The sequence below is a fragment of the Callithrix jacchus genome, chromosome 4, assembly GCF_049354715.1.
Source record: "Callithrix jacchus isolate 240 chromosome 4, calJac240_pri, whole genome shotgun sequence".
NCBI lineage: Eukaryota > Metazoa > Chordata > Mammalia > Primates > Cebidae > Callithrix > Callithrix jacchus.
Genome location: NC_133505.1, coordinates 2,170,044 through 2,188,061, shown reverse-complemented (window position 1 = coordinate 2,188,061; position 18,018 = coordinate 2,170,044). Strand labels below are relative to the sequence as shown.

Genomic DNA, 18,018 nt, shown 5'->3' with positions numbered 1-18,018 from the left:
GCGGCCCCTGTCTCAGTACTGGATCGCACCTGTGGCTGCGCTCTCTGCGCAGGTGGCCGGGAGATAAATCCGGGCACAGATGCTTTGCCTCTGGATTTGGTTCAGAAAACAAAAATAATGACAGCAACAAAATGCCCGCGGGGCGCTTTCCTCCCCTTCTGACTAGTCTTTCCCTCTCTTTAAGCACAGCACAAAACCGAAGCCCAAGTGAGCTGCCTGCGGACGTGCGCGCTTTTGTGTGGGTTCAGGGGACCCTGCTGGGATCTCATTCTTCTTTCTCGTCATTTCTTTTCCTCTTCCTTCTGCCCTTGCAATCGCCTTAGGTGATGTGGAGGCTCACAGCATAGAGATGGGAGATAAGTGAAGGCAACGCATTGTTTTTACTCCCCATGTGTGCAGAAGTGGGATAGAAAAAGTTGAGGAAACAGAAGTCTATGTCGCTTGAGAATTAGGTTTGAGCACTGTCAGAGCAAAAACACCTATTTGGAGGTGCCGGGGATCGAACCCGGGGCCTCATACATGCAAAGCATGCGCTCTACCACTGAGCTACACCCCCCTTCCTGATACGCCCTTTGTAGTAATTTTCGGGGAGTAACTTTGGTTTTCTGAGACTGGCTCCGTGAGTTCGCTGGTAGCAGTGAATAATGCGGAGAGTCTGCAGCTGCTCTGAGTAGAAGATACTAAGGAGGGGATACAGATTCTTTTTTTTTTTTTTTTTTTTCCCACGGTTAATTCACTTTATTTTTCTTGTATGAAAACCCTATGTTGTAGACGCAGCTGGAGCCGGGGTCCAGTGCCCGGAGACTCTGGTGTGGGTCTTGACGAGGTGGTCAGTGAATTCCTGATGGGGAGACTTGGTGAATACCGTTTTTTTCCAGAGGTAGGTGTGAGAGATGGCATCAAAGGTGGCCTTGGCGAAGTTACCCAGGGTGGCAGTGCAGCCCCTGGCTGAGGTGTAGCAGTCACCGACACGTGCCATCATGACAGTTTCTTGGGCGAGACGCAGCCAGTGCCCCGGGCGCGAGGATGAGGCACCCCAGCACAGAGCCACCGCCTCCTGTCACCTTGCAAGGGACAGTGTGGGGCTTGCTGACCTTGTTCCCCCAGTAGCCTCTGCACAAGGGGACAATGGAGAGCTGGGCGGCGACACGGCCACTGTAGTCCCCGATGGCAGCAAGCGCCTTGAACCTGGTGCGCTGGCCGGCGCGTGTCTGCTTCTGCATCGGCAGAATCTTCAAAGCCGCGGCCTTGAAGGACGCCCCCAGGAAAAAGTCAGTGATCTCAGATTCCTTGACGGGCAGGGAGACGAGGTCGCTCTCCTCCGGGGACTTGATCTTCATGTCCTGACCAGGCGGCCCAGCTTGGTGACGAGCGTCCACTCCTTATCCTCGGCCTTGCCTCCGCGAGCTCTGCGGCCGCATCCACCCCGGCCGCATCCACGGCCCCGAATGCCACCGTCCAAACCTCCGCGGAAGCCACGGCGGTTCCCCATCCAGGGCCCCCGGAGCCTCGGGCGCCCCCTCGAACGTCATCTGACATTTGGTGTTTTCTCCGAGAAGAGGCGGGATGCAGAGTCTTTAGAATACTGCATAGTACTTGAAATGGAACTCAAAATATTAGAAAAGTGTCAGATAACTGCCACAAGATGTTTCCATGTGGCTGTAAAACGTTGAGCTGTTAGGATCTCCTTCTTCTATTATGCTTGACAAGAAATCAACTTCTGGTTTTTCATTCAATTTCTCCCAGAGATGACACAAAGCTATTGAAATTCAGCTGTTTCCTACTTAAAATGCTTCATATTTGTTGTTAACTCAGTCAGAAGACTAAAGGTTAGATTTGATTGAGGAAAGTCACAGTCAGAAGAAAACTTAGGGCCGGGAACCGCGGCTCAAGCCTGTAATCCCAGCACTTTGGGAGGCTGAGGCAGGAGAATCACGAGGTCAGGAGATCGAGACCATCCTGACCAACATGGTGAAACTCCATCTCTACTAAAATACAAAAAATTAGCTGGGTGTGGTGGCAGGCGCCTGTAGTCCCAGCTACTCAGGAGGTTGAGGCAGGAGAATCGCTTGAACCCAGGAGGCAGAGGTTGCAGTGAGCCGAGATCGAGCCATTGCACTCCAGCCTGGCGGCAGAGCTAGATCCTGTCTCAAAAAAAAGAAAAAAAAAAAAAAGTCTCACTTTGCTGTCCTCTGGGTCTCAGAGTCCATTCTGGTTTGGGTGGGTGAGTTTATTTCTCACATTACAGATGCAGAGATGGCACAGGTGAATGAATCCCTCTCAAGTCAAGTGGGTTAACCTCAAATTGACTTTAGGGAAGGCTGTGACCCCATGGTAGATGGTGGAAGGTTACAGCGTTTAGAAAGTGAGGAAAAGAGGGATGCAGGCAGAAGCCCACTGGGTTGCTTGGCTTCTGCAGATGGACGAAGAGGCTGCTTTTCTGCCTTCAGGGTGTTTAGTAACTTAATTTTTAATCCTTTGTTTGAATGAAATAGAGCTGAAAATAAAAGGAGATTTTCTTTTAGCAAAATAGGACTAAGATGCTTCCCAAATATCCCCCTGTGAATTTCTGCTTAGTACTGTGATATCCAAATTAGAAATTGTGCAGAGTTCCAATCTGGAGATACGAGCTGTTCAGGAGCGAAGAAGGAAGTTATTCCTAGAGAGTAAGTTCAGTGAGGTAGAAAATGATCCTCTGGGATTGGAAGAATAAAAGTTCATTATTTTTATTTATATAAACAAAGAAATAAATAAGCTTTTCTCTAGATGGATCTTGGACCCTGGAACTCAGAGAGCTTGCAATTTCAGACCAGGAACTTTCTTAAAAGACCCAGAGAAGTAATTTTCTCCCTACCAAATTTCAGCTGAGGTGATTGAGATCTTTCGTCATTTGTCATTACGTTTGTTATTTGTTGTTACGTTTGTAGTTAAATAGTTTGGACTGAATTTCAGAGTTTGTGGGTCTCTAGTGGAAAACGTGACCACCAGTGCATCGCCAGCAATCATTAACCACTGGCAGTGGAATCCTTTATGAAAGCTTTTAGGGCTTTTGTAACCCGGGCAAGGAAGCAGTTAGAAGAAAGAAACAAAAGAACTTGAGCCTTAACCTTCTGATCTAAAATCAGACTTAGGTCACAGAATTCCATGGTTTCTGATGATTTCATGTAAACTGGAAACCAGCTCGATGGCAAGGAATACTACTTGCTTCTATAGAGCGTGATCCATGTTGGTGATCGCTGGAACTCCTTAGAGAGGAGAGGTGGATAATCCTAAGCAACAAATAACCTTAAGTGAATGAACATGAATAACCTCCCTGTACGAGAGAGTAATGCAGAGGCTAACACGTTCACTTTGAATAGGTGGGGAATATGATGGAGAACTTCCTACAGTGGATCATAGGGAAAAAAAGAGTGGAGGCATTGGGGATTGAATCCAGGGCCTCCCACATGCTAAGGATGCTTGTAATCCCAGCATTTTGGGAGGCTGAAGCTGGCGGATCACCTGAAGCCAGGAGTTAGAAACCAGCCTGGCTGTAATCCCAGCACTTTGAGAGGCTGAAGTAGGTGGATCACGAAGTCAGAAGTTCAAGACCAGCCCAGTCAAGATGGTGAAACCTCATCTCTACTAAAAATACAAACATTACCCAGGCGTGCTGGCACAGCCTGTAGTCCCAGCTACTAGGGAGGCTGAGGCCCAAGAATCACTTGAACCCAGGAGGTGGAGGCTGCAGTGAGCCAAGATCATGCCACTGCACTCTATCCTGGGTGACAGAGTGAGACTCTGTCTCATAAATAAATAAACAGAATAAATAAATTTTTTTTAAAAAAAGATGGAACTAAAAAAATTGACAAATTCAAAATTACATTGGAGACCACTTCTCCCATAATAATAGAACAACTTAACAAAAAATCAGCAAGGACATTGAAGAAACCAAAATTATCTTTAGCCAACAGAATTCAGTCACCATGTATAGAACAGTCCACACAAGAAAAGCAGAACACACATTTATTTCAAATTCACACAGAACATAGATCAAGATAGAACTTATCTTGAGCCTCAACAAATTTAAAAGAATTGACTGGTACGGTATGACCCCTGATCTCAATGAAATCAGACTAAAAATCAGTCACAGAAAGACAACAGAAAAAAATCCAAACACTTGGAAAATGAACAACACACTACTAAATAGTCCACAGGACAAAGAGAAAGCCTTTGTAGATATCAAAAAATAAATTGACCTGGATAAAAGTGGAAACACAAGATATCAAAATTTCCAAGACAACTAAAAGGAAATGTACAGCACTAAGTGTACGCATTAGAAACACTCTCAAATTAGCTATCTATGCTCTTACTTGAAGAACTCAGGTGGGGAAAAGAGCAAAATAACCCAAAGCAAATAGAAAGAAGGAAATAAAAAATGAGAAAAAATCAATAAAACTGAACACAAACAAAAAACAATAGAAAAATAAACAAGGGCTAGTTCCTTTAAAAGATCAATAAAAGAAGACCTCCAGCAGGACTGAGAAATTTTAAGAGGAGTGATGACACAAATTACCGATATCAGGAATAAAGAGGTTATCACTGTAGATTCTGCTGACGTCAAAAGGGTAAAGGATGACTATGAACAACGCTTTACACACAAATTCGAAAACTAGATAAGATGGACCAATTCCTTGAAAATCATAAACTACCACAACGCACTCAATACGAAATATATTTTTCTATAACCCTGTTAAGTACTAAGGGATTTTAATTTGTCACATAAAAACAAAACAAACAAAACAAAACACAGACTCTTCAGGTTCAAGAAAGTTTCACTGGAGAATTCTCTTCTCCCCACCCCCCACCGTACACAAAGTCTTCCTCTGTCTACCAGGCTGGAGTGCGGTGGCGCGATCACGACTCACTGCAACCTCGACCTCCCAGGTTCAAGAGATTCTCCTGCCCCAGCCCCGCAAGTGGATAGAATTAGGGGGCACACAACGCCACGCCCCGCTAATGTTTGCATTTTGTAGAGACTAAAAATACAAACATTTCGCTGTGTTTGCTTCACTGCGTTAGCAAGGCTGGTCTTGAACTATTTTATTTTATTTGGTTTTGTTTTGTTTTATTTTATTTTACTGAGACGGAGTCTCCCTCTGTCACCAAGGCTGGAGTGCAATGGCACGATCTCAGCTCACTGCAACCTCTGCCCCACGGGTTCAAGCAATTCTCCTGCCTCAGCCTCCCGAGTAGCTGGGATTACAGGCGCCTGCCACCACGCCCGACTAATTTTTGTATTTTTAGTAGAGATGGGGTTTCACCATCTTGGCCAGGCTGATCTTTAACTTCTGACCTCGTGATTCACCTGCCTCAGCCTCTCAAAGTGCTGGAATTACAGGCAAGAGCTACTGCAACCAGCCTTGAACTCTTGACCTCGTGATCCACTCACCTTGGTCTCCCAAAGTGCTGGGATTACAGGCATGAGCCACAGTAAAGAATACCAAGGTGTCCACTCATACTACTCTTATTTAACTTAGTGCTAGAAGTTTTAGCCAGTACAATGAGGCAAGAAAAGGAAATAAAAGACATAAAGATAAAAGCCAAAAACAGCAAACTGTTCCTCTTGGAACTAAAAATTTAGTTTAGCAAGGTCATAGAGTAAAAGAAAATTCTACAAAAATAAATTATATTTCCAAATAATGGCAATGAACATTTAATCACCACAAACTATTTTAAAATGTAATACCTTTCAATGTAATACCATGTATTTCCAAATAGCTAGAAGAGAGGACTTTGAATATTCCCAATACAAAGAAATGACAAATATCTGAGGCAATGGATTTGCTAATTGCCCAGACTGAGCATTACCTATTGTACATATGTTTAAAAATTTGTCTCTGTATCCCATAAATACGTGCAATTATTATGTCAAGTGAAAATAAGTTTAAAACCACAATATCGTATATAATCCCTGACAAAATAGAAATACTTAGATGTAAATCTGACCAACCCTGAATAAGACTTGTATGCTGAAAATTACAATGTACACAACGCTGGAGAAAGAAGCCAAAGAAAACCCACAGCAATGGAGAGACGTACATTGTTCACACTTTATAAAACTCAACACGGTAAAGACGTCAGTTCTCCCCAAACTGATATGTGGGTTTAATGAAATTCTTATCAAAACCCAAGCAAGATATGTATTGATATAAACAAAATCATTTTAAAATTTATATGCTAAGTCAAAGGAATTAGAATAGTTAAAACATTTATTTAAAATCTAGGGGAACAGACCGTCTACCTGATTTCAAGGCTATTGTATTACATGGTTGTAATCTTGTACGATTGTATCATTACTGCTGTAATTAAAACCACGTGGTACTGGCAAGAAGCTAGACACGGGGATCAACCGAGCAGGACGGAGAAATAAACCCACAGGAATATTCTCAGTGGGTTTTTCACAAAGTTGTATAAGTAGTAATTCTACCAAGGAAAAACAAACGTTTCAGCAAATGATGGAGAAGCAAAAATACGTGACCAAATAAACAAGAAGGCTGGGCACGGTGGCTCACTCCTGTAACCCCAACACTTTGGGAGGGCGAGGTGGAAGGACTGTTTGAACCCAGGAGTCTCAGATGAGCCTCATCTCTACAAAAAAAGAAAGGTAGCTGGGCATTGTGGCATGCACCTACGTTCCCAGGTACTCAGGAGGCTGAGGTGGGAAGATTGCCGAGGACCTGGACGTCTGATCTGCAGTGAGCCAAGATGGTGCCACTGCACTCCAGCCTAGGCGACAGAGCAAGACTCTGTCTCAAAAAATAAAAATAAAAATTTTAAAGAATCTCAACCTAAGTTACATGCGTTATACAAAAATGAACTCAAATTGGATCACAGACTTTTCTTGAGTCCCAACCCTGAGGGTGGAGAGAGAATGATTATAGTGTCTTCCTTAGGGCTTAGAAACTTCCAAGCCTGGGTTTCAAATGGAAAGGCCAAAATAGCTTGAGAGGGCTCCAGGTATTTTGGTGCGAAAGAGTCTCCTGGCTCAAAAGAACTCCTGTGAGTTCTTCCACAGGAAAATCAAAGGCACTTGTGTGTGACCTCCAGTCACCTAAAACACTGAAGGTCTCAAAGAGATAAGAAAACAATCCTCTCCCCTGATGTAAGGCAAATATAAATCTTCCTGGCTTTCCTAGGTGGTTCGAGCTTTTTATTGAGAATAGTCAGGGAACCCCAGGAGCAGCTCTTCCTCCTCAGCAGGTGCCTGGCTCTGGGACCTATTTCTGAACCCTCTAGATCAGTGCTCTCAACTTTAGCATCAGAGTCACTTGAGGGCTTATTCAAACACAGGTGGCTGGGCCCCACCCTCAGCAATTCTGACTCCATAGATCTGCGGTGGGGCCTGGAATTTGGCATTCCCATGGTAGCACCCTAATCCCTCACCCCTTGCTCTCCACTGTGACTAACATGCCATTATGTGCTTAAAGTCTCTAGAGAGGACCAGTGGGTAGAAGGGGGAGAAATAAGTACGAAACGACAAGAAAATACGTGGCATGTCTGCCTTACCTTCCAGCAAAAACAATATATTTTATAACAAACATGTGATTGGCCGGCGGCGGGGGGAGGGGGAGCGCACAGGAAATCCTCAGCTAAGCAGGTTTCACCAGACAATACCCCTCCTGGACGCTGGTTATGGATATTTTCACTGGACAAAAGAATCAAGAAGTAAGGACATCCCAGCCTGATACAGTGTTAGACGGGAGGATGGTGACAGACATCACACTCTGCGGCCTCTCGCAGATGCTTTGATCCAACAGCAAGCGTGCACGCAGAGGGCAGCCGTTTTGAAACACAGCATTGGAAACCCCCAGAAGGTGCCGTCAGTGGACAGGATTTCCTGGAGTTCCCCGGTCGCACAAAGCAGATGTGATGGGATTGACAGAGAAAAAAACGAAGGAAATGTTTTGTTTTGACCTGAGGAAGTGCTCAGCCCACCTGCGACCCACTCACCTTTTACTTCGCATCTATTTTCCATTGTGACAGAAAACCTTTTCCTAGTTTTTCGTATGAGGTTTCCAGGCAATGTTTCATTTTAAAGAGGAAAATTGGCTGAGGAAATACAGGAAAGTGAATCAACTGTATGGAATATCAGCAGGGAGCGTTACTCCGTGTCGGTTTCTGCCTCTCGCATGTCGAAGGCTCTGATTTCCCCGCAGTCTTCGGTCGGCTGCGCGGCGTCCTCCCCTCCATCTCCAGCGGCTGGAGAGCCGGGCAGTCCCTGGCTTAGGACCGGATCGCACCTGCGGCTGCGCTGTCTGCGCAGGTGGAGGAATCAGTGGACAGATGCTTTTCCTCTGTTCTTTGGCCCAGAAAACAAAAACAACGTAAAAAAAAAAAAAAAGATGCCTGGCGCGGTGGCTCAGGCCTGTAATCCCAGCTACTGGGGAGGCTGAGGCGGGAAAATGGCCTGAATCCCAGAGACTGGGGTTGGGGTGAGCCGAGATTGCGCCGCTGCCCTGCAGCCTGGGCCACACAGCGAGACTCCGTCTCAAGACAGAACAAAACAAACAAAAAAACTATGCCCGCGGGCTCTTTTCTCCCTCCTTCTTCGTCTTTTCATCTCTTTAATCATAGCACAAAATGAGAGCGAATGTGAACCGCCTGTTGATGCTCGCGCTTTTATTTGGGTTCCGGAGACCCCGCTGAGATTCCATTCTTCTTCCCGCTCATTTCTTTCTCACCCTCCTTCTGCGATTGCAATGGCCTTAGGTGATGGGGAGGATGGCAGCACAGAAATCGATGTAAGTGGAGGCGACCCACTGGTTACGTTTTTACTTTCTATATGTGCAGAAATCGGATGTAAGTGGAGACGACCCACTGGTTACGTTTTTACTTTCTATATGTGCAGAAATCGGACAGAAAAAGATAATGACGTGGAAATCTATGTTACTTGAGAATTAGACTTCGGTAGTGAGTTTGCACTATCACGTGGGAGTGCTGGGGCTCAAACCCAGGGCCTCACACACACACAACGCACGCGCTCCACCACTGAACTAAGCTCACTACCCGAGTGGGCTTTTTGTAATAATTTTCTTTCTTTTTATTTTTTAGAGGAAAACAGTATTTATTGTATACGAGTTATACTTGTTAATCAAAGGCACAAACCAAAACCAAGACTTACAGTTGACCATAATATTGACAATTAAGTGATATAAACCAGGTACCAGCTAAATTTAATGAAGATAAGTTCCACTAAATTCCTAAGGAAAATACAGTAATTCGGACACCACTGAATAATTAGAAAGTTTCAAACAAGAGGGAAAATAATGAACATCATAATAAATGTTCCAATTGGGAGGCGAAGAAATGTAAATTGTGTGCTGAAACCTGATGTATCATAGAACATCAATAGTCCCTTTCAGTCTTGGGTGCCTTAGACCCAAGGCCTTAGACTGTTATCACCATCTGGCAACCCTGATGAGGGATGCCATCTAATGACTGACTGAAATTAAATTACACAATGCAACTCTCTGCCTGTCAGCAGAACAGCAAGTGATAAAACATTTTAACTTCTTGGTGCAAATTATACAATCAAACCAGATAACCTTGACTGGAAAGGAGCCAGTTCAGAGAGGTCAATTTTCTATTACACTACATCAATAGCAAAGTCAGAGGAATCAATTTTCCATCTTGTAACACTACATGAAATAGCAAATTCAAAGTGCCTTCCAAAGGCCCCCCAACTAAGAAAAATAACAGTCAAGAGTAAAGCAGTCTTCATTTACAATTTACTAGCTCTTCCAGTGTTTCAGAGGGATACAGGGTTTCAATGATCTAACATGAATGGGACAGAAGGTGGACTTAGAACATAGCGAACACGCATCTTGATTGAATCAGCCTATTGGTGTAGTTTCTTGTTCTACATACATCTTGATTGAATCAGTCTACTGGTGTACTTTTTCGGTCTATCAGTAAGTAGTGTCGTCAGTTCTCCAGCCAGGCAATTTTCTAATTCACAGGGGGGACTCTAAATGTCCTTAAAGGCAGGGAGGAATAGCCCCGCAGATCAACTGGGTTACACTATCTCCTACTGGTTATTTGTTATGGCACGAGAGAGGCAGTAGGTGAGAAAGATTCCAATCAGCTGGAAGCAAGCAACTCCAAACGAAATTCCTGCAACGACTCCCATTTCTGACTCTATAATGGTCATCACCTTTATAAAACAACCTTCATTGTTTACTTTATTTGCATCTCTCTGTGGAGTACAATGTTCAAGTTTACAGCAACTCTTGGGAAATCCTTTTTCTGAGTAATAATTAGTATCTGTCCAATCTCTATAATCGGTGACACCACAACAATGCAACGTATTTTGGATCTTGTCTACTGCATTGCTTCTATAATCTCCTGTAGAGTTATACTGCTTCAAAGCCTTCTCATAATTATTCTTAAAGCTGTTCTTAATCTCATGTCTGAAAACAAATCCTACGATGGCAGCGACCAGTTCGACCAAAAAAATGAGAGTCAGAAACATTGCATACAATTTTAGCATCCATGCAGAAACTCGGCAGGTAGCAAAACAACCAAACGTGCACAAAAGAACAATGACGGTACCAGTACCAATGAGCACGAAGGAGACGTTGGTGGCCTTCTCATTTAAAAGAGAAAAGTAATTCTCCAGGCTCACCTTGCCCCAAATGCCAACTGCTAGAAGGATAACGCCAGTGATCTGCGAAACACTCCTCTCTTATGAAACAGTGAAAAGAAAGACACTATTATGGAAGTGTGCTCTCAAAGGGGCCGGGCAAGCCTTGCTTGCCTCTGTAAAGGTCCAGGGTCACCGTCTGCGTTCTATAGGGGCTTAACGCTCCAGCTCGCCTCCTGCATCGAATTCGAACGCTGGCAAGTCTGGGTCCCAGCTCAGCCTATTGGCTGCCTTAGTCCCGCACTCCGACCCCAGCGCCGGAGAGATGCCTGAGCATTTAGCTCGGGGCCCAGTCCCTCTTCGCCGGCGTTGGGGTCCCAGGCATGATGGCCTCCCAAACCCCACCCCATCCCCCTTTGTAATAATTTTCTAGAGGTAACTTTATTTTTCCGAGACAGTATTATGGAGCGTCTGCAGCTGCTGTGCGTAGAAGACGCCCGGTGCTAACCGGGGAAACAATTCTTCAGAATACTGTCCCGGCTACTGCGGAGGCTGAGGCAGGAGAATCACTTCAACCCGGGAGGCGGAGGTTGCTGTGAGCGCAGATCGCGCCGCTGAACCCCAGTGTGGGCATCAGAGCCAGTCTCCGTCTCAAAAACACACACACAAAAAAACAAAACAAACAAACACTTCCCAGGTTGAAGACTTTAAGCAATTTATGTAATGTCACCGCCTCATGGAAGACTTCAGCGGGGTGTGCACGAAAGGAGTGATACACATATATGCACATTACCTTTATCGGATTTTCAAAAACCAGCAAAAAATTGGAGATCTATACACCCTTCTAGGATTGGCATGCAAGTGCTCTGTAACGCAGAACTGATTAACGAAAAAAAAAAGAAACGACCTGCCGAAACCCGGGATCGAACCAGGGACCTTTAGATCTTCAGTCTAACGCTCTCCCAACTGAGCTATTTCGGCTACTCTGAAATGATTCTTTTAGCCATTGCTTCAAAACATAAAACCTGTCATTTGTAGGGTCAGTGTATCTTCCAATGCCTCATTCTGTTGTCTTCAATATTACCCGTCATATACTCCTCCATTCACCCCAAAAATACAGATTCTGCTCCGATTTATGTCTGAAAATAGGACCCACTTTTAAAGACAATGACTGGGTTAGCAAAAGTCGAGGGAAAAAAAGGCAAAGGCAGACTAGGTCAAAGCAGGAAGGCGCCCCCCACAAGGCCACTGCTCAGAAAACTAATGGAATTCAAAAGAATAGTTTCTAGGCTTTTCCTTTTCTCTTCCCTGGGCTCTTTTTCTTTTTTTAATGTCTTGCTTTTCAACGACACAGCAGAAAGGAACAGAGGATTGCTGGTCACGGTAATTTGGTGGCGGGTTTATAGCTTCCGATTAAAGAAATCCTGAGTGAGACGATTCTTCTTCGCTGTTCCTTTCACTCATCTGGTGCTGACACATCCCCCTTGGCTGGTACAGAGACCCAGGGAGTGGAATGGAGGCCGTAACATGTTTATTTTAGTGCGACCATGCAAAATTCATTTTTAAGAGGAGAAAAGCACAGGATGGTGAGAATTGTGAAGAACCGACAAACGTTTATGGGTTTGAACGCTATGTGAGGCAAGGACACGCTGCCACGGACCCACACCCATCTCACTACAGACATAGTGTGAAGATCCTCCTTGAAACACTGGTCATATTTCTGAGGGGTCTTCAAAGGCATAATAAGTTGGCCAGATAGAAAATCCACTGTCTCATATCTCACTGTTTCTTACTCTAAACTATATCCTCTGAAGCTACCAGGAGAAATGTGAGAGAATCATAGACCAAATCACACTGTTTCTGCTTCTAGAACATTTCATCCCATCGGTTTATTCTGAGGTTTCCTCTCCAGCGAACTGCCTGGGGGCACTTTCTCCCACTGCCAACAGGTAAGATGTCCAGATGAAACTTTCCCTGGGGTCTTCAACCTGTTTTTCTGCATTTCTTCCCTTTCACCTGCTTACAAAATTTTTCAAGCTCCCTCCTCTTTAAGAAGAGATGATGAGCCACAGTCTACGAGAAGATATTTCAATACTTATATTTTACTAAGGATCCGTATCAGGAATATGTTAAGAACTTCTACAAAGCACTAATAAAAAGACTAAAACTTCAATAAGAAAGAGCAAATTAACAAGTACTTAACAAGAAATGGCTACTAATATAAAATATGCTTGACATCATTTGCTACATAGGAAATGCAAATTAAAAACACAACAAGGCTGGGCACGTATACTCCCAGCACCTTGGGAGGCTGAGGTGGATCACCTGAGGTCAGAAGTTCAAGACCAGCCCGGCCAACATGGCGAAACCCTATCTCTGCTAAAAATACAAAAATGTAGATGGTCATGTACCCCTCTAGTCCCAACTACTCAGGAGGCTGAGGCACGAGAATCTTTTGAAATTGAGAGGCAGAGGCTACAGTGAGCCAAGATTGTACCCCGGCACTCTAGCCTGGGCAGCAGATTAAGCCACCATCTAAGAATAAATAAATAAACAAATAAAATGAAATAAAAACCCCACAAAATACTACTACTCTTCATCGGAACCACTTAACCTAAAAAGTGGATAATATCAAGTGTTGCTGAGTACGTGAAGCAACTGGAGCACTCATACATGGCTGATGGGACTGTGAACTGCTACGTCTACGCTGGGAAACTACCTGAAAATATCAACTAAAACTAAATACATATATGTATATATAAACTTATGACCCCTGAACTCCACAATTACATTTATACCCAAGAGAAGTGCGTAAGCATTTCCCTAAAAGGACATGTTCCAGAGGGTTACTGCAACATTAAACATTTCAACCAAAAACTAGGGGTGCTGCCAATGTACCTGGACAGTAGAATGAATTAATAAATCACGATGTACAAGGAATGCTCCAGAGCAATAGAAAATAACTACTACTACTAGCAACAACACATAGAAAATGTGGCCATGCAGGCGGCTCACACCTGTTATCCCAGCACTTTGAGAGGCAGAGGCCAGTGAGGTCAGGAGTTCAAGGCCAGCATGACCAACATGGAGAAACTCTGTCTCTACCAAAAATACAAAATCAGCCAGGTGTGGTGGCCCACGCCTTTAATCCCAGCTGCTTGGGAGGGTGAGGCAGGAGAATCGCTTGAACCTGGAAGGTGGAGGTTGCAGGGAGCTCAGATCATACCACTGTACTTCAATCTGGGTGACAGGAACAAAACTCCATCTCAAAAAAGAAAAGAAAAGGTATCTATTTTTTTTTTTTTTTTTTTAACAAAAATTGAGTGAAAGAATCCATACTCAAATAAGTAAATACTTGCTATGGTTTGAAAGTGTCCCCTCCAAAGCTTAGGTGTTGCAATGTGATAATTATCAAGAGATAGGACCTTTAAGAAGTGATTAAGCCATGAGGGTTTCTTCCTCATGAATAATATCATGTACCCTTATAATAGGACTTCACAAAGGAGGTTCGTCCCTATATTGCCCTCAGTTCTCTGCCACGTGAGGACACAACAAAAAGGCCATCACCAGACTTAATCTTGGACTTCCCAGCCCCCAGAACTGTGAGAAAATTATTTTCTGGGTGGAGGTCAGTGGCTCACGGCTGTAATCACTTCACTTTGGGAGGCCAAGGCAAGCGGATCACCTGAGGCCAGAAGTTCAAGACCTGGCAAACATGGTGAAACCACATCTCTATGAAAAATACAGAAAAATTAGCCAAGCGTCGTAGCCAGGAAGTATTTAGAATATCCATTTTTCTTGTTTTTAAATTTAAGTCTTCACTTATGTAAGATAAAATGCATAAAGCCTATTCAGCTTATGGCTTATTATATATATAATCAAAACTCAAACCAAGATACTGAAGTTTTCAGCACCCAAGAGCTGCCTTTTGCCTCAACCCAATTATTGAATCTCTCTGGCCTCTGTCTCTGTAGATTATTTTTCTTATGTTTTAAATAATATAAATGGAATCATATACTATCATCTTAGTCTATTTTGGGCTGCTACAAAAACATTCAAGACTGGTAATTTGTAATAAACAGAAACTTCTTTTCTTTTCTTTTTTTTTTCTTTTCTGAGACAGAGTTTCACTCTTGTCGCCCAGGCTGGAGTATAAGTGGCGTGATCTCGGCTCATGGCAACCTCCGCCTCCTTGGTTTACGTGATTCTCCTGCCTCAGCTTCCAGAGTAGCTGGGACTACAGGCATGTGCCATCATGCCCAGATAATTTTTTTTTTTAATTTTTAGTAGAGATGGGGTTTCAGCATGTTGGTCAGGATGGTCTCGATCTCTTGATTTTGTGAACCACCCACTTCGACCTCCCAAAGTGCTGGCATTACAGGTGTGAGCCACCAATCCTGGCTTTCTTAGGGTTTTTTAAACTGTGGTCTGCACACTGGTGTATAATAACTGTTTTCAGTCACCTGTGACCATTAGAGATTTTTTTTGACACATGTAGGGCTGAGGGCCCCACAGGGTCGTGGGGTGTCCCTTATGCTGTGCTGAGGCGCAGGATCTGAGAAACAAAAAGGCAGGACACAGAAGTGCAAGGAAAATGCAGCTGGGCTTGGGGAGCCACGCAACCTATAAGCAGAGACAGGCGAGGCCCGAATGTACAGAAGCATCTGTATTTATTGTGTATAGGTTAGGGAGCAGGGTAGTGAGTGAAGTTATCTTTAAGGATAGTGATAGGGTCATAAGCAATAAAACAAAGGGTCCACCCCCATTAGGTCACGTAAGCTAGGAGGTGGACAGTGCACAGCAAGGGGTCCATTCCCATTAGGTCTAGGCAAGGGCCGTGTGCAGTAAGGGGTCCACCCCATTAGATCACCGATGCATGGAGGTGGGCCATGCTCAGTGAAGAGCGTGCAGTGTGCAATACCTCTATCTATGGGTGTGCTACTCCTAAGAAGATCTATAGGATGCTTAAGTCACACAGCAGTGACAGAGCTGTCAGGGTTACCGCCACCTGCTGGCAGCTCCCAATGAATTCTATAGGAGGATCTTTCCGAGCCAGCACAGTAACAAGAGCTGATAAAAGTTCACAGTCACCACGGTGCGATTATCCGGAGGGGTTTTGAGCCCTCAGATGCTCAAGGGATTGCCGATCTGAGGGCAGCCTTCCACAAGACCTGGAGCAAGGTCCCACAACTCCTTTATCAGGAGGAGTGGCTCTTGCCCCAAGCCTGCCAAACAGTGGCTATCTTTACAATACTGAATGCTGCCACCTGGGCCATGGGTTCTTGTCCTGGTATAACTGTTTTTTCCTTAAATCAAGCTCTGCATTGGCCAATATTAAAGTCCAGGAAATACAGAGAACACCACAAAGATATTCCTCAAGAAGAGCAACCCCAAGGCACATAATCGTCATATTCACCAGTTTGAAATGAAGGAGAAAATGCTAAGGGCAGCCAGAGAGAAAGGTCAGGTCACCCACAAAGGGAAGCCCATCAGACTCATAGCAGATCTCTCAGAAGAAACCCTACAAGCCAGAAGAGAGTGGGGGCTGATATTCAGCATCCTTAAAGAAAAGAACTTTCAACCCAGAATTTCATATCCAGCCAAACTGAGCTTCATAAGTGAAGGAAAAATAAAATCCTTTGCAAACAAGCAAGTACTCGGAGATTTCGTCACCACCAGGCCTGCTTTACAACAGCTCCTGAAAGAGGCACTACACATAGAAAGGAAGATCCAGGACCAGACACTCCAAAAACATAACAAATGTTAAAAAGCATCAACAAAATGAAGAATCTGCATCAACTAATGGGCAAAACAGCCTGCTAGCATCAAAATGGCAGGATCAAATTCACACATAACAATATTAACCCTAAATGTAAATGGGCTAAATGCACCAATCAAAAGACACAGACTGGCAAATTGGATAAAAAGCAAAAACCCATCAGTGTGCTGTATCCAGGAAACCCATCTCATATGCAAGGATACACAAAGGCTCAAAATAAAGGGATGGAGGAAGATCTACAAAGCAAATGGAAAGCAAAAAAGAGCAGGAGTTGCAATTCTCGTCTTTGATAAAATAGACTTTAAAGCAATAAAGATCAAAAGAGACAAAGAAGGACATTACATAATGGTAAAAGGATCGATGCAACAAGAAAAGCCAACAATCCTAAATATATATGCACCCAATACAGGAGCACCCAGACACATAAGGCAAGTTCTTAATGGCTTACAAAGAGACTTACAATAATAGTGGGAAACTTTAAAACCCCATTGTCAATATTATACAGATCAACCAGACAGAAAATTAACAAGGATATCCAGGACTTGAACTCAGACCTGGAACAAGCAAACCTAATAAACATTTACAGAACTCTCCACCCCAAATCCACAGAATATACATTCTTCTCAGCACCACATCACACCTACTCTAAAACTGACCACATAATTGGAAGTAAAGCACTGCTCAGCAAATGCAAAACAACTGAAATCATAACAAACCGTCTCTCAGACCATAGTGCAATCAAGTTAGAACTCAGAATTCAGAAACTAACTCAGAACCACACAGCTTCATGGAAACCGAACAACTGGCTCTTGAATGTTGACTCTAAAAACAATAAAATGAAGGCAGAAATAAAGATGGTCTTTGAAACCAACGAGAACAAAGACACAACATACCAGAATCTCTGGGACACATTTAAAGCAGTCTCTAGAGGAAAATATATAGCAATAAGTGCCCACATGAGAAGGAAGGAGAGATCCAAAACTGACACCCTATCGTCAAAATTGAAAGAGCTAGAGGAGCAAGATAAAAAAAAAACTCAAAACCTAGCAGAAGACAAGAAATAACTAAGATCAGAGTAGAACCGAAGGAGTTAGAGACACAAAAAACCCTTCAAAAAAATCAATAAATCCAGGGACTGGTTTTTCAAAAAGATCAACAAAATAGACAGACCACTAACCAGATTAATAAAAAAGAAAAGAGAGAATAACCAAATAGACGCAATAAAAAACGATAAAGGGGTATCACCACAAATTCCACAGATATTCAAACCATCATCAGAGATTATTACAAACAACTCATAAACTAGTAAACTTGGAAGAAATGGATAAATTCTTGGACACTTGCCTCCTCCCAAGCCTAAATCAGGAAGAAGTCGAAACCCTGAACACACCAGTAACAAGATCTGAAGTTGAGGCAGCAATTAAGAGCCTACCACACAAAAAAAGTCCAGATCCAGATGGGTTACAGCCGAATTCTGCCAGACACACAGAGAGGAGCTGGTTCCATTCCTTCTGAAACTATTCCAAATAATCCAAAAAGAGGGAATCCTTCCCAAATCATTTTATGAGACCAACATCATCCTGATACCAAAACCTGGCAGAGACTCAACAAGAAA

The 18,018-nt window shown here is 43.7% G+C and overlaps 2 non-coding genes and 1 pseudogene across 3 annotated transcripts; all 3 read right to left on the bottom strand.

Moving 5' to 3' along the window:
• Positions 1 to 484: 484 nt before the first annotated feature.
• Positions 485 to 556, bottom strand: TRNAA-UGC (transfer RNA alanine (anticodon UGC)). The gene has a single exon. It is a non-coding gene; the product is annotated as a tRNA-Ala (tRNA).
• Positions 557 to 9,070: 8,514 nt separating this feature from the next.
• On the bottom strand, positions 9,071 to 10,935 carry LOC100396506 (tetraspanin-6 pseudogene; annotated as a pseudogene). The gene has a single exon (XR_013534719.1). The product of XR_013534719.1 is annotated as a tetraspanin-6 pseudogene (transcript).
• Positions 10,936 to 11,532: 597 nt separating this feature from the next.
• On the bottom strand, positions 11,533 to 11,605 carry TRNAF-GAA (transfer RNA phenylalanine (anticodon GAA)). The gene has a single exon. It is a non-coding gene; the product is annotated as a tRNA-Phe (tRNA).
• Between the last annotated feature and the right edge of the window lie 6,413 nt (positions 11,606 to 18,018).